This window comes from Polyodon spathula, chromosome 5, assembly GCF_017654505.1.
Source record: "Polyodon spathula isolate WHYD16114869_AA chromosome 5, ASM1765450v1, whole genome shotgun sequence".
Classification (NCBI taxonomy): domain Eukaryota; kingdom Metazoa; phylum Chordata; class Actinopteri; order Acipenseriformes; family Polyodontidae; genus Polyodon; species Polyodon spathula.
The window spans coordinates 65,188,024-65,205,048 of record NC_054538.1 but is presented as its reverse complement, the minus strand read 5'-3'; the positions used below and the strand labels follow the sequence as shown (position 1 = coordinate 65,205,048).

The 17,025-nt window shown below is 38.7% G+C and overlaps 1 protein-coding gene across 2 annotated transcripts in view; it reads right to left on the bottom strand.

The window, feature by feature from the left end:
• LOC121316169 (mannosyl-oligosaccharide 1,2-alpha-mannosidase IA-like) overlaps positions 1 to 17,025 on the bottom strand; it is a 125,978-nt gene that overhangs the window by 100,491 nt on the left and 8,462 nt on the right. Inside the window, exon 1 of one of the 2 annotated variants that reach the window (XM_041251030.1) lies at positions 9,653 to 9,716. The exons of the other annotated variant lie outside the window; for it this stretch is intronic. The gene's annotated coding sequence lies outside the window, so the exon portion shown is untranslated. Of the gene's footprint in view, positions 1 to 9,652; positions 9,717 to 17,025 lie in introns of those variants that run through there. 2 annotated transcript variants of the gene reach the window in all.

Genomic DNA, 17,025 nt, shown 5'->3' with positions numbered 1-17,025 from the left:
GGAAAACAGAACAACCAATTTGTAGGTCACATATAAACAACATTAAATTGACGTTTTATAGAGAGAAGTAAAAAGTGTTACTTGACATTCCTCAGTATTAAAAATTTGTCTGACAAAACAATTGAAAATTAAAAAACAGGAACAAGATGTATTTCTTTGATATTGCACGATGAATACCAAATGAATCTTTTTACAAGGATGAGAATGACATGAAATCAACAGGAAAGAACAGAAGAGTGAACTAAAGATATAAAGCTGGAAAAAAAAAAGTACACGCCTACACAGTCTTACTTAGCAATTACTCTGCTCTAATATTCATTGGGTCACATTCAACATCACTTTCAATGAGCATGTCTCCCTGAATATTGAAATTACCTTCAATAACTCATCAAGGTGGCGAAAAAGCACACAAAGGGCAGGAATAGAAAACAAGCATGGTACAGGAAATTAACTTTAGGGACTGGCAGATCCATTAGGACAGACAGATTAATTTGCCTGTCTTATCTTACCAATAGGTAATAGGGCATATTCTGATAGTGACAGCAGTATCCTAGATCTACACAAATCAAGGCATTATGCAGAGAATTAAAAGAGAGTTAAAAGTAGGATTGCGGATGAACAATTCACGTCATAAAATTAAAAAGGGACCAGAATTAGGCTCAGACAAGATATGAAGGTAAAGCAAAAGATTGTTTTGCAATGAACAGCTTTTTCTGAGTTTAATTAAGAAGCATAATCAGCTCAATTTGTCACCAGATTAAAAATAAAACCCCCAAAACGTCAAGCTCTACTTGTGTGTGTTTGCATTTACGATTTCCAAAATACTTATTTCTAGCAATATGGACCTCTTAATGGGGCATAACACATTATTTTAAAATAAAATACACTGCATGGTGGGATACTATTATATTAAATTTCCAATGTTCATTGCGCTACTAGGAACTGTAACCGAACTATTGTGTGCATGCATTACACACTACTAAACCCGAAACGGCACTTCGCTGTGGACACTAAAGTCTGCGCTGGATTTACTAAAATGTTTTTGAGTATAGTTATGTAGTGTGGACAGGGCCTAAAAGTAAATATCCTCAATATTGCTAGAACAGTTTTTTTTGTTTGTTTTTTTTTTTTTTTTTAAAAAGCAAGTAATTTACTGTCATTGCTGCAGTGTAATAGATTACCACGAATATGCATGTCCTTGTCCCTTTCCCATTCTCTTTGTCCAGTGTACGCAAGACAATGTTTTTCCTGTCCAATGGATTTATTTTGCGTTTAGGACGCAACATTTTGTATTAAACACGACCTCTGGCATAGTACCATTAATCCGCCTGTAAGATAAGGGCATTTGGGTGCTTTGGTAGCACAACAGCGGCAGAGTGTAAAGTATATGCCGACTGCAGAAGCCAGCCTGCTACCTCAGACAATACAATCCAGTCTAATCCAAGCACCATTTATGCAAGCCCATTATACCCAGTGGATGCGAGTAAGGTATTATTCAGATTAGAACAGAGCCAACTCATTGACAGAGCAGGGGAGTTAAACCGTGAGCAGTGGATGGGTCACACTCTCCTCACGAGAAACCCTTTAAGAGCACAAGTAGAGGAGCTGCGTACAAACAGATTAATGGGAAGAGTGAAAGGAGATCCTCTTTGTTATAATAAAAGGTAATTATTGTATGGTCGATGCCCCTGACAAGCTTTTATTCAAATCAAAGCACAGGTTAAAATGTGCAGTATTTAAAGCTTGGTCACTTGTGCAGTTTTAACTTCCTCTCAGTTTGTGTGAAAAAAAACAAAAAATATATAGTGTACATTAGACTGTGTAACAAATTTTTTTTTTTTTTGGTTCCTGGGTAGTAAGTGTTATTTCCTAATTGCTTATGCCTCAAAAGTATAGAAAATGGCTATTATTCCCCACAAACTTTGCTTTTGTGACCACGTGTCACAAAGACGGCCGGAGTTCAATTGGAGTCTCGGTGGCGACCAGAAACAGGAACTGACTCTGAACACAGGCTTTGAAATGGTGAAGGCGCTGCTGCACAGTTTAATAATGAAACAGGCAGAAAATAAAAGGTTTGTAACAATACAAAAACAGGACACGGCACATGAGACCAAAATAAATAGACAAACAAAACGAATACATTGACAAAACACAGAGTGGTCGAACGCTACACAAACAATTGAGATTGATAATTACGCTTATCTCTCGCTCTCTTTCTCTCTCTCTCTCCCCCGATCTCCTCTCCCAAACACACAACCCCGCGTATGTGAAAACATGCTGCTTTTATGCAGCTGTACCGAGACTCGACTGGTAATCAATCATTCAATTGGAGTCTTGGTACAACTGCACGTGAATTAATAAAGTGCAATTCCCCGTGCTCACATATTATTACATTTTACTTGCACGTGAAGTGCTGTGCAATCCTCGTGCCTAAATACACATATACATTTTAAACACTCGTGTTACACAGACCCATTTATATTCCGTGTACCAATGTCTATACACCAACATTTAAACACACCACAAGCAACATAACAAATATACACAGGGGCGGGAACTTTGTCACATATACCCCCCCTGTGCAAAGCACACATGGCCTCAATGGCCACCTCCCCCCTTAAAAGCCCAAAAGTCCCACACAAAGTCATTGGCCAGGACCGGAGGCTTCAAGGGGCCCACAAGTCATAACACTGTCAGCTGCAATGCTGACAGTGGGGTGGTATACTCCTGCCAGGGTAGTCCTGGCAGCGGAAAGGCTGCTTGGTGGGTGGTCTCCTGACCTTCCCCCTTCTTCGGAGCCTGCAGCTCCCCTTGGTGGGGCTTCGACCACTGTTCTTCCTGCAGAGAAGAAACTGCAGTGGGAGCAGGTCTACTGACCTCCCCCCCGATCTCCGGCAGCGAAACTGCTGCTGGGGTTGGTGGTCTCCAGACCTCCTCCCCCTTCTTTGTGGCTGGCATTTCCCCTTGGTGGGGTTCCGGCCACAGTAATTCCTGCTGTGATGCGGAGCGGTGGGCAACCCCGGGCGATGCGGAGCGGCAGGCAACCCCGGGCGATGCCAAGCGTGGCAGGCATCCTTGGGCGAAGCGTGGCAGGCATCCTTGGGCGAAGCGTGGCAGGCATCCTTGGGCGAAGTGAGGCAGGGAGTCAGGACAAGCTGGGGCGCGGGTGTTGGCCCGGTTTTCGGCCACTGCGGCCGAGAAGTTCTTCCCCGTGCTTCCCTCAGCAGCCTAAGGAAGGGCTGCTGAGGACCGCCAGCATCTAGTCCTGGTCCTTTTGGTGCAGGGAGAGGCAGCTCCTGCTCCTCTCCCCCTGATGGAGCTGGAGGAAGCTCCAGCTCCTCTCCTCGTGATGGTGGGGGAAGTGATACCAGCAGGCATTCACCCTCTGCTGGTGGCCGAAGTGATACCAGCAGGCATTCACCCTCTGCTGGTGGCGGAAGTGATACCAGCAGGCATTCACTCTCTGCTGGTGGCGGAAGTGATACCAGCAGGCATTCACCCTCTGCTGGGGGACGGGGACCCAGCAGGCATTCACCCTCTGCTGGTGGACAGGGACCCAGCAGGCATTCACCCTCTGCTGGGGGACGGGGACCCAGCAGGCATTCACCCTCTGCTGGTGGAGAAGACAGAGGCAGCTCCTGCTGCTTTGCTCCTGCCGATGGAGGTGGCGGAGGCAGAGGCAGCTCCTGCTGCTCTGCGCCTGCCCATGGAGGTGGGAGCGGCGTGTAGTCTCCCCTTGTTACAGGGGACTGGTGTGGCTCTCCCTCACTTGCAGGAGACTGGTGCGGCTCTGGAGACAGCGGTGGGACCTCTGCCTTCCTCTTCCCCTTCCTCCTTCTCTGCCACCTCCTCACATTCCTCTCCTGCGGCAGTTCCTCCTCTCCCTCTTGGTAGGGGCAGCGGAAGGGACAGTTGGCAAAGAGATGGTCCTGGTTGCAGAGGAGGCACCCCGGCAAGGGCTGGTTACATCGCCGGGGATGTCTGGCCCTTAGGCGGCACTTTAAAGAAAAAAAACACATTAGGTTTTCTGTGGGGGGGGGGGGGGGGTTTTTTATAATTCCCCCCCCCTATATATACCTCCCATATATATATATATATAAAAAATATATCCTCTATATATATATATTTATATATATATATATATATATATATATATATATATATATATATATATATATATATATATATATATATATATATATATATATATATATATATATATATATATATATATATATATATATATATATATATATATATATTATATATATATATATATATATATTTTTTTTTTTTTTTTTTCCCCAAAAAAACTACTGACCCTGCTCTGGTATAAAACACAACACCACACACAACACATCTTCTAGGAGGCATTGATAATCACACAAGGAGACCATGTGTCATAAAGACGGCCGGAGTGGGTGGCAACAGACCAGAAACAGGAACTGACTCTGAACACAGGCTTTGAAATGGTGAAGGTGCTGCTGCACAGTTTAATAATGAAACAGGCAGAAAATAAAAGGTTTGTAACAATACAAAAACAGGACACGGCACATGAGGCCAAAATAAATAGACAAACAAAACGAATACACTGCCAAAACACAGAGTGGTCGAACGCTACACAAACAATTGAGATTGATAATTACGCTTATCTCTCGCTCTCTTTCTCTCTCTCTCCCCCCCGTTCTCCACTCCCGAACACACAACCCCGCGTATGTGAAAACATGCTGCTTTTATGCAGCTGTACCGAGACTCGACTGGTAATCAATCATTCAATTGGAGTCTCGGTACAACTGCACGTAAATTAATAAAGTGCAATTCCCCGTGCTCACATATTACTACATTTTACTTGCACGTGAAGTGCTGTGCAATCCTTGTGCCTAAATACACATATACATTTTAAACACTCGTGTTACACAGACCAGTTTATATCCCGTGTACCAATGTCTATACACCAACATTTAAACACACCACACGCAACACATAACAGATAATATACACAGGGGTGGGCACTTTGTCACACCAGGACAGTGATATTTTGAAATGTACCTATTTTCCAGAACATTCCAGATAGATTCAGTGCTGAGTAAACTTGGAGTAACTTCTAGAACTTTCTAGAACTTTCCAGTAATATAAATAGTAGTATAAATACAGGGGCCTTAAGCCCACCAGTTCAGTTTAGTTCCAGCTGCCTAAGTGGATACATATCTGCATTTTTCTGAGATGGCATCACGAGGCTGCAATGGTGGCATTCCTGATGGGTCTCCAAGGCGGTTTTACCAAGTTTCCCTGCTATCTTTGCCTTTGGGACAGCAGGGACACCAAGGCACACTACCATAGGTGGGACTGGCCACAGCGGGCCGAGTTCTCTGTGGGGAGGAACAAGGTCAAGTGGGAGCCACTGGTGGACCCCCGGAAGGTGCTGATGCCACCACTGCACATCAAATTGGGCCTTATGAAACAATTTGTCAGAGCTCTAGATAAGGAGTCGGCAGCCTTCAAGTACCTTCAAGACTTCTTCCCTAAGCTGTCTGAGGCAAAGGTCAAAGCCAACGTCTTCGTCGGACCACAGATAAAGAAGACCCTGGAGTGCAATGAATTCCCCAAGAAGCTCACTAGTAAGGAGAAAGCGGCTTGGAACAGCTTTGTCGCAGTGGTTCGGGGCTTCCTGGGCAATCGCAAGGCCGAAAACTATGTGGAGCTGGTTGAGACTCTGGTGAAGAACTACGGCACAATGGGCTGTAGGATGTCCCTCAAAGTCCATATCCTTGATGCTCATCTTGATAAATTCAAGGAGAACAAGGGAGCGTACTCGGAGGAGCAAGGCGAGCGCTTCCACCAGGATATACTGGACTTTGAACGCCGCTATCAAGGACAGTATAACGAGAACATGATGGGAGACTGTATTTGGGGGCTGATTCGTGAAAGTGATTTACAGTATAATCGTAAATCTCGAAAAACTACTTACATCTAAATCTTTTGTAGTCATTTTTGTATTACTTTAGTATAAATACATGCTAATTTGAATTCATATGTTGTTTTTTTCTCACTTTATGTGAACGAAGACACAAATTCGCCTGTTTTCTCATTGGAAATAGGTAAATTTCAAAATATCACTGTCCTGGTCACAAAAGCAAAGTTTGTGGAGAATAGCAGCCATTTTCTATACTTTTGAGGCATAATTAGGAAATAACACTTACTACCCAGGAACAAAAATTGTGTTACATAGTGTTATTAAACCGCCCTGGCCGTTTCTACAATGCATAAGGATAGTGGAAGACTTTTCATTAACAACTTTGATATTCTGTTTCCATTGATATTTTTGTATATGAAAAAGGTCCACTAAAATTTGTGGAAAGAAAAAAAAAATCATGATGGAAAAAACCCTAATTATAGGCATGGGATTTTTTGTTTTTACTGCCATATTGAAAACACGTATTCAGGAATGCAAAGGGATATTAGATGCCTTCTAGAAAATTGTGCAAATGTGGATCTTTAGAAATGTACAGCAGTATATCATGATCAGCAAGTCATTGAACATGATGTCCAATTTATTTTCAGTTTCAGCAAGTTAGATGTGACACAAAATAAATCAAAACGACCTGCTTTTGTAAATGGTTACAGATTACAGTAATTGTACCTAGTCAATTATTACTGTGCACCATGACATGAAATATAATGTATCTGCAGCACAGAGGGATATGGCATCCGCAGCCAATAAACTTATACCTTCTGTGACAACGACAAAAAAAAGGTTTGAAGTGATGCATTATTGGACTAATGAACTTAAAAGGGTCTACTTCACAGCTCTGGAAACATCCCATAGACATAGCCACAGAAGGCTCTGCAATAATAGCACAATGACAACCTTTTGAAGTTGAGCTTTTTTAGTTTAAACAGCTCACTTAATTTAAAGGAAAATGGGTAAAAACTCAAGACAGATAAAAATACAATCACTTCAATAGTACAGGAGAGAAAAGTAAATTAAGAAATTACTAATTACTTATTCTAGGATAGTCTTTCTGTAAAAAAAAAAAAAAAAAAAGGTTGTCTTCAATATTGTTACGCCATATTTAAAACCAAGGTTTCTCGTAGATGTACATTCCGTTGAAAACTGCCAAAATGCATTTTGTAGCTATCACATGAACAATCAACAGCACCACACACATACACCATGTGGCTGCAATTGTGTTTTGAGTCACAATTGAACATGAATGATATGGATTTGAGTTTGAACAGGGAAAACTAAAAAAGGGATCCTTAGTAAATGTTCAGTAGTATATAATCTAAAGGCCACAGGCGGAGAATTTACCAATACAGATTTCTGCTGTACAATCTGCTAAACCAAGTTTTTATATTCCAGCAGAGTGCTTTGTATCACATAATCAACATCGCAACATTTCAGAATTATCTTTACTACTAGTTTATCAGCAGTCCACTGCTTACTAGCCATTTACACAACTAAAGAAAATACCATAAACCAGATGAATGGTCCCAGATACACTGACATTACAAAACAAAAACCATTTGTATTTTAAAATGGACATTCTGTCAATTTGCCATCTGTGATAAAATTGAAACCTGTAAATTGTATTCAATATTGTATTGAGTGATCATTACAATATAATGCTGAAGTAGTCTCCAGAACAGTATACACAATTCAGCTTAAATCATAATTCACAGGTAAGGATGTAAGAAAATCCCCAAATTTATTCAAAAATAAAAGTTGCCTACATTAGTTTACAGTTGCAGTCAGTTCAAAGATAAAAAATACATGCTTATATTTTGCCTTTCAAAACATCTGCACTGCCTTGGTTTCAAAGTAGACATGGAAAACAGAAACATGATAAATAAGACTGGGGTGATGCACCCATATACCACAAACAAAATGGGACACCAATATACAAGTATTGAATCAATTAAGAATCCAGGGAGGGGGTGATCATGATAAAACACTTATAAAAAGAAGCAAAATGGATACAAATGCTTCAAATGGATTCTCCAAGAGGTTTAATGAGGAACTGCCGTTGGTTCCCTTTTTGTAACAGTGCTGGTTTTATTGTAAACAATAAATGCAATATTTCTTTGACTAAAGCAACTGAAGTGAATGTTGTGAATGGAGATCCCATTGGAGCGGAGCAAGCCCTTTGATCATGTATTGAGCACAATATACAGGAACATTTTTTTTGGGGGGGGGGGGGGGGGGTTGTAAATAAATTATGTTTTTATTGCCGAAGATGAAAACATCTGTTCCTTTGATTTACTCAATGGGTTATTTTCATGCTTTTTCTACCACTTGCAACCAATCTAGACGAAAATAAGATAAAACCCTTTTTTAGAGTAGTTATGCAGTCATCTAATTGATGGAATAATTTTCAATAATTTAGTAGCTATTCAGGATATTATCAATAGCTCTAAATGTATTCATTACTTTTTTTTTTTTTTTAGGACATCAGTGCATTGGTTATTTGGAAAACGATGCATCAATGATAAAAAAGGAGGCATGGTCCCAACCTTAATGATAACAAAAGTGCTGACACATCTGGTTATTCAGAAAAAATCTTTAGGCACTAAAGATTCATTGTTTAAACCAGTCACATCTCAAAATAGCAATTCTGAAAAAAGAACAACAAAACGAGATACAGCAGTTCAACAGTCTCTCTGCCATTGTGCGATACTGCTACCAGGCACCTTCACATTGACGGACAATCGTTTATTAGTTAAATCACTGTGATTTGGCACATTCAAGATCTTGTGACGTTCTATAATACACACAACTGAACTGTAGATTCTTCTAACAATTTCCACCCTCCCTCCCACCAAAAAAAAAAAAAAAAAAGTCTTGCTATTTTTTGGATTTATTACTTACGAGAGGGGAGTTATTGGATTAAAAAAAAAAAAAAACTGGTGTTAAGTCTGTAAAGCAAGACAAACAAAACCAACCTTCAGCCTGGTTTCAAAAGATGAAAAATAAAATGTCAAACTAAATTATTAACTCTGATCATAATGGCACGTCACAGGTGCCTCTTTCCACTTCCATTTCATGCCTCAGCAAACACTGGAAGGACAGCACTACTGAAAAATATCTATAAAAATGAGGAGGACAAAACAGCTTTCCCATGCTCCGCGGATCTTCAAACTGATCATGCGAGTGATCGAAAATCAACAAAGCCAACAGAAAGACAAATATTAAACAAGCATGGGTATGAGTGCTTCAGCACTGAGTCCCACGTTACTCAGGTGCACAGAGAGAGAGGAAGCCTACTGTAACCCTATTACTGGCTCAGTCAAGCGTACAACACTGAAGTACTGTCCAGGTTACACATTAACATGTTCAGTAAAGAAGCTACTAAAAATTTATATTCACAGAATCCTCCTAAAATAACCTAAAAGACCACATTTTCAATTTTGCAGAAAGTAAGCTATAAAATAACAAAACTATCCCTCATTTTATGTAAAAATGTAATTAGTTTGTTAGATAGACCACAGACATTCTTATACAATTTACAAAGTTGCTCAACTCAAATAAATGTGGTCATGTCCACAATCTATACATATTTTTCACACTTGCATAGAGTTAGACAAAAAAAAAAAAAAATTTAATAAATAACCAGGGATAATACTTATGGTGTAGACAACTCATTTACTGTACCGTTTCAGATCACTGCTCGGACTCTGCAATACGTCAAGAATAAAGCCTCTATCATTATTCTTAATGTAGAGTTGCTAAGATGCTCCTATCTGTTAGCAAACAGATGATTGCAAATCATCAACTACTGTGCAAAGATCTCCGAGTTAATGAACCTTCGCCCCCCCACCCCCACCCCCCACAGGCACCCTATTGACTAATCTGTAACTAAACAGTTATATGTTTGTACATAAAACCAAGGGGCTAAGCAAATTACAGGAAAAACAACCATTTAAACATTAAATAAAAAAAAATATATAAAAAAAAAAAAACATGTATAGAGTATTTCTGAACGTGAAAAACAAAGAAGTCAGTCACATAATGATTACATTTACATGGGTGCACCACTACAACCTACTTCAACAGTCCTCTATGTACATGTAGAAATCCATGTGACCGTATGGACGTACAGTCAAAGTCCATAGATCACCAAGACAAGTCAGTACTAAAGCATTACTGTATCAAGTTTAAACGAACAGTCAATACTAGATTTTACATTTTTCTATACATAAATAAAAAAATGGTAAGGATGGAAGGCATCAATAAATAATTGTTCTTAGCATAAAGCAGAATACTACCTCAACATAAATTATGATATTGTCCGTTATCCTGAACTTCTTGGCAAGCTGTACACCGGCTAGGAGAAACAGATTAGGAGAAACAGGCTATGAATCAAACACTGGATACAGTGTCCCCACAACGAAACCAGGTCATCAGCATGCTTTTGACCAATGCAACAGATTTTTCATTTGGAATATTCAAGTTGTATAGTGATATTGTAAACATGGGCCATTAGCTCAATATCTGTCTTTATAAGGTGTTTCACCACAGTTTTTTTTTCCTTTAAAAAAGAGCTAGCTTAAATTACTAGACATACCTGTTGAAGGTAGCTTGACTAGGATATTTTAATAACCTGACGTTGAGTAATGGACTTTATTCATGCAGCAGCCATGTTGTTTTTGAAACCGACGCTTGGCGTGCAAGCTACTGTCAGGTCTGCCGCAGCTACTAAAGTAGGAAGAAATCGATAACTAGGCAAATAATGATGTGCAAATTCCTAAAAGCACACAACAGAAAGGGTAAAGCAACTGGAAAGAAGGTTTAGTTCATGAAAAGGTGAATTAGAAAGCATCTTATCTGTCTCTTCTTATTTTCTGAACCCACTCTTTTCTCACCTTTGCTTCTTTGGGAAAGCGATGAAAAGGCCTTTTTTTTCCCACGGGATCACATCGAGAATCGGACACACACCAATGCAATGGCATATTTCTGTCAGATTACAACTCCACTGCAGTTTGACTCTGGCGGCCAGAAGCAGACAGCTGCACACCAGTTCCCGTTTTGAGTCTGCCTTGAATGAAGTCTATGGAGGCTTTATCATGTTTTCCTGTTAAACTGCGATATGGAAGTTGTACTACCTTGCCAAAACTTTAAGCTTTAAACTTATCAATGCGAGGCCCTTGTCTCCTCTCCCTCAGGCATTTAACTCTCCCTTGGTGAATCTTCAAAACCCCGATCATTGTCACCTTGCTCCAGCCGCAGACATAAACCTGGAGTTCCATGTCTTTGCTAACTGCAGATCTTGAACTAGTCTTTTGTGAAGTACTCTCAGGGTTAGACATTAACCATGGCCCGATGGCCCAGGGCTGGTAGAGAGCGCAGTTTGGCCGGTAGTTATGAAGCACCACAGGCCCGACTGGGCCGGTTACATTTAAGTAGTATAATTTTTATTTACTAATTTATATATTACTGCATATGGCTTCCGTCTCATGAATCTAAGAAAATAGGCCAGTGTTTCAAAAAGCTGAAAATTAATTTACAAACCATTTTTTAAAAACATAACTACGAACTAACGTTTAACTAACTAACGTTTCCCCGCACATCATATTTGTTGTACGGTCAGATTTTGAGATTACGTACCAAAGTGCTGTGCTGGTACTTGTCCCCGCAGCAAATCTTTTACAAAACTGATTTTCTACAACTAAGCAACCAATAAACCAAAAGGAAAGCACTGAAATAAATAAATCATAATGAATGCAATAATGAAAAAAATGAAAACGAACATTTAGAGTGGATCCAATCAGGTCAAAAATGCCATTCACAATCTTTCCAGGACTTGCTGGTATCACTCAGCAAGATTGGCGCTCTTGGGAGAGGCTACACAAGCGACAACGCTATATATTGGATTGCTATTATTTTGTATTATGAACGTTGTTTTAATAGTGTTTATTATTAGGATTAGGGGTGGGGATTTCGAATAGTTTCCTATTTGAATACACAGGGTGCAACTATGTGTATTCGATTACCTGAACTCTGGTTCCTTACGCCACTAAGAGTAAAAGGCAAATGCGTGTGCACAAGCAGACAACATAACAGTGTAAGCTGGTAACGTTTAGCCGGGTTCACAAAGTGTTCAAACAATGACCAAGACGAGATTTCTTCCCTCTGTACCCTATTTCCTTAGGCACAAGTTTTTTCTTTTGTTTACTGAATTAAAATATAGAACTCAATGAGCAGCAACGTCACAGCGCGTATCTCTTCCAATTAAAGCAACAGCAGCATAATATTGTGCAAACCACCAAATAATTTTTGCTGTAGTGTATTCAGAATAAAATAAAGCCTATCATATAGCAACCTAAATATTCTACATCTGTTTAATTCTAACAAATAATATTTATAAAATAATCTTAGTGTAAATATTGTAACCTGGCCAAAATAGAAAATACATTCCAACATTACAATAGTTTAACATTACTAATTACAACTAGCCATCAAGTACTGACATCAGATGAATCGAAGTTACATTGTTTACTCAATAACCTGTAAATAATTCAAAACAAGGATCCCCGGTTGTACTTTTAATGGTCAGTGCAAATGTTGCCGTTACTCCATCCATTCACAGAAAGTCAACAGTAGATGTTTTACATTGAACAGCAGCCCAGAGTTAAAAAAAAATAACTCCTTTCCAACTCAAGTATCTTGCCTTTTCTTATAGTTACTGCGTTGTTGCGATTAACATTTAATATGTCTTTATATTCATCATAACGTTAAATTTCCTTTCTAATTTCAATGTTACCCAAGTTTGGATTACTGTACTTCTTTTAGCACTTGCCATATACATGTTAAATGGCTGAAGTGACATTGAAAGGCTTCGTTTAGCCACTTTCTTTTGAGACGTGGGCTCTCTCTGGTTCCACACACAGTAAGAAACATACTGAAAATAAAAACCGTCATGAAAAAATATATAAATATATTGGGCCAGATAAAATTGCATCCGGGCCAGTAAAAACACCACCTTAGTGGCCCGAGAGGCCAGTATTTAAAAATCTAAAACGTAGAGCCCTGACTCTCCATTCTCATAACCGTTTCTGTTCCGAAGTCATTAACAGTGTTGTCCAATGTTGAGTCATTTTCCGCCCCCGCTCTCGCAGACTCAAGGGGGATTTTTCTCTTTACTTTCTTAGAAGGCTTGGGCGGGTAACTCCAGCATCCTGTTTATCTTTGAAAACACAGAGCGGGATACTGCCAACAAGGGTACCTAACCCTTGCCAGCCCATGGGGTCTCTTTCCTATTGTCAGCTGTCTCTCCATGCTGCTATAAGGTCTTTCCCTTGTTGCCAGCTGCACTATTCACAGCAGTCACTGGATGTATCCAGATCTTCGGGATTTCCATTACATGACAGTAGATGTTAAAACTTCATGCTGATTTGAACTCGGCTCTTGCCAAGATAAGCACCAAGTAAGACATAGCTTTACAGTAAACTAATGTGATCCATCTGCATCTCCATCCATTTGCATTTCTTTCCCTCTGATGACGTAGATATCCTTCTGCCTGCTAATAAATGACAGTCTTAGAGAAAACATAGTATACTGTATTACAGAGCATGTGTCATCTTTTTTGGCAAGTGATATTTTCAGAATCATATCGTTCTGAATTAAAATACTTCAGTTGAAAATATAGTACTGTACCAACAAAACCAATACATCTAAATGGAAGCTTATTTATTTTAAAAGTCCTTTCAGATATGTACTTTTGATATTGTATCTTTTTTGTGCTGGCTGAAAAACACACAAGGGTTGGAACGGGTCAAAATGAAATAAATCAATTAGATATGCATCACATGCGTTTAACCGTCACTGAAGTGAAATTTTTATTGGATCAGACATGTGTGAGCGCTAACTGTATACACCTATAATAATAAATAATTATTCCCAAAGCACATCTTCCAGCATTGTACATTAACTTTAAAATTGAAATAGATGCAAAAGATAAATGAGCTTTTTAAGTCTCACTTTATAACAACATACTGTAGGCAAAAAATATACAAGACTTGGCCAAGTCATAATATTTACAACATAAAATGTGTTTTTAGAATTAAATAATAAATACATAATAAATAAGCAGTAGATGAGCGTGGAGCACAATGTTGTTCTTAATACTGCAAGCTGCTGGCATCATTGCTACAGTTTTCCTCATCAGAGGGGCTGTTGTAATCATTGCCGTCTTAATTCCACAGGTATAAATATTTTCCTCCGAGCAAGAGAGTCTCCCACGCAGACTGCAGTACATTGTTTGTTCTCTGAACAGCGTTTCTCTCAAGTGTTTGCAAATTTGTTTGATGCCAAGCTGGATCGTTGAAGCAGTTTGACTAGATACACATTGGAGTACATGCTTTAAAACAACACACACACACACACACACACACACACACAATTTTTCAGTTAAATAACCGTACAGTAGGCATTACTTCTACAAGTTGTGTCAACAGTCTGGAAACCAACTAAGTTGATTTACACTCAAAGTATCTTTCAAGCTTCTTCCAGTATGAAGATCAGCGGCAAGTCAAGCAAGGAGAGTCTGGGGCCCAGCCAGTGCCTGGTTACAGTAGCTTGTTTGTAATGGTTTGTACACATGAAATTGTAAAATTGATGTGTAAAATCGTTAATAAATCCAAAGGTTAGAACAATGTGGCAGGAAAATGGTTCATTTTCACTGGACAACATCAGTAATGGAACCGTATTAAAATAATCATAGAATACAGCAATGTTCCAACAGTAAAAGACACTAACCTCAAGGTTTGTGGGAAGTATTAGTTACATGGCCGTTATAACAACGTGTCCTCAAAAATGGAACTTAGCTTACAGGTAGAGTGCTGCCGCGCCAAGTACCAAACTTTAAGCTATAAATAGTATGATCTGTATAACCAAAATAATAATAATAATAATAATAATAATAATAATAATAATAATAATAATAATAATAATAATAGTCACATTTATGTCTAATATGGCTGTCAAAGTCACCAACACATTTAACATACAGGATTTGTATAATCCTGTGTATATGAAGTCACTATCTAAAATGGTGTCAGGAATGAAGCTTTGTCACTGTGGTGGATGCAGTTTTACTAGCAGATGTACATCATGCTCGATGGAAACTACAGAGTCACAGAATACAGGTATTGATACAGCCAAGCTTCCACGCGCTACATGCAATAAACTACCATTCTTCTACTAACCTCTGAAGAACCATTTGTCATGGACGCCAAATTAAAAGACATTTACAAATTAAAAAGGGCACAACAAAAAATGAAGGATAATCCCTTGTTTTGACTTTGATTTGCAGAAGGTGATATACTGGACAGCAGCCAGACTACTAGATAATGTCCAGAAACAAACAAACCAACAGCATACCAACAAATCATACCGATTAAACCTTCCACTGTTTCCCTATCCTAAAAAAAGCACTTGGCATACCAAAAACATATTCGGAAACCAAATTGTTTTTGTATAAGCGGTATAATATATATATATATATATATATATATAAATACTATATGTCCAATCATTTATATATAAACTATGCTATTCAAATCAACACTAGATAACTTTTTTTGTTAACTAACCCTTAGTTCTGTCATAAAAAAAAAACTCGTGTCTCCTTGTTGGAAAAACAATTAACTAAATTGTGTTAGCAGACGCAGATCCAAGACTTACTCTTTAATGCCATGCTTGTTAAGGTGCTGTGATTAAATCTCCAATGCATGTGCCATTTTCTTGGATTATTTAATCTTAACTGTATGTCACACGTATCTCGTAAACTATATTAGACCGTTACGCATACACGGTATGAAATGCAAAGGCTAGAGATTAAACCATAGGTAGGGCTGTATAGAGCCCACTGCTGAAATAACTCACTAGTCTAGCAAGGCTCTCAGAGAAAACCTGATAGGTAGGGCTGTATTTTTCCACTTTAAAAAACGGACTGATTCAGTCTAAAACTAGGTATTTCACGATTAAAACATAATATTTATTAAAAGCAGAAACAAATATGGTTGTCACATTCAAGATTTATACAACAAAATGTTCCTAAATATTTAAATGCTTTAAGGTTCTAAAGCATTTGATCTCTGAATATTGAGAGTAGTGAGGGATGCCTGGTTGAGTATTATAGTTGGTTGTCCTTCGATCTTTATTGAATTTTGCTTTTGTGTATTCTATTGCTATGCATTTTTGGTAATTGTACTTTTAGACAGCAAAATAGTTCTGTTAGTGCCTTTTAGTTTTTGATTCTTATTGTTAAAAGACTGTCACAACTTTAATAAAAAACAATTTCATTGCAATACTGTTTTTCTGTGGTTTATTTTTAATCTCAAAAGAGCTTACTTATACAACAGAGCGCATAAAACAAACAAGCTTTGACATAAGCAAAGGTTTACTTAGCTACAGTGCATCCTCCATTAAAGTAAGCTGGTTTTATTTATGGAAAAAAGCCAAGGAGCAATAAAACTTGTTTACAGAATATATGCACACTCAATTTCACACCACTAACAGCATGGCTTTAAATGAGGCAAGTTTCAATGTTTTTGTAATGTATGCCGACAACATTTTTGCTGCTTTGTTTTTTTCGACTGAAATCAAATAAATCAATTGATGGCATAAACGGCAGGGTCCTGGTATATTCAGTGTTCAAAAGTCAAAGCCCTAAATTAAGAGTAGACTGTAACAGAATACTTCCTTTTAGTTTTGACAGCACTAATGCAATCAGAGTAACAATGACTTGAAGCAGCCTACCTATCAACATTACTGCCATGTCTGTTTCAAATGCTGTTACAGTACATCCAAGGCTTCCAATACAATTATGCTGCTCCCACAGCTTACTGTACTGCAGCGATCACATGTCACTTACATTATCAACCTAATTTGAATCTCTAATTCAGGGGCAATGCCAAATCCAATCAAGCAGCGCATTTTCTCTTGTGGTGCGACATGCTGGTCATACTCAGATCACTTAATTCCTAAACTTCATGAAAAGTTTGATCTTTTTTCAGACAAAAGGA